This window comes from Wasmannia auropunctata, unplaced genomic scaffold (genome assembly GCF_000956235.1).
Source record: "Wasmannia auropunctata unplaced genomic scaffold, wasmannia.A_1.0 LD336074.1, whole genome shotgun sequence".
NCBI classification, from domain to species: Eukaryota; Metazoa; Arthropoda; class Insecta; order Hymenoptera; family Formicidae; genus Wasmannia; species Wasmannia auropunctata.
In genome coordinates this window covers 3,465,099-3,465,802 of record NW_012026816.1, presented here as the reverse complement: position 1 = coordinate 3,465,802, position 704 = coordinate 3,465,099, and positions in this window count along the sequence as shown.

Here is a 704-nt window from a genome sequence, read left to right as displayed (position 1 = left end):
AATTGTTTACATCGAAATACATTAAATACGATGACGATTTCGATGGATCGTATGACTGAATGTACTTACTGTTGGCTCGCGCGTATCTCTTGGAACATTGACTCAGACCGCCGCGTATACCACGTTCGACGAACATGACCATATCTATGTCAGTAAGCAATTCTAAATTGATTCGCGTATGTTTTAACATCGCATCCCACGTAAATCCAGGTAGAGTATAATAGTATGCAGGGTCAAGTCCATAACTTCCGACGCAACTATCGCGAAAATTTTCAAAGATATCTGCCAACAACAAGACGTCTGTTTTTAAATACAAATCGCTGTACTCGCCGAGCGTTTGGATAGAGAATCGCCGCCACACCGTGCATGCGTGCGCGTAATCGCTCTCGGATACGGTGTCACCTGTCAATGAACTGTAGAACAATTCGCACGGTGGTAAACATTTATCATTTAATTTTTCGGCACAGTCAATGTATTCGTATGGAAATACACCTTTTCTTGTGAGAAGATTGAAATTTTCTGTGGACAAATTACAGTATTCGCGTTGCAATATTCTTAGTTTCTCTTTGCTAAGATTTGACGCCAATTTATCGAGACTGGAACTGAGAAATTTATATGAATCGATAAATCGCAATTTTATAATATTTCGATTCTTTTTATCCTCGGTGCTTTGGACATTTTTTGTAAATGATATATATTTTTCT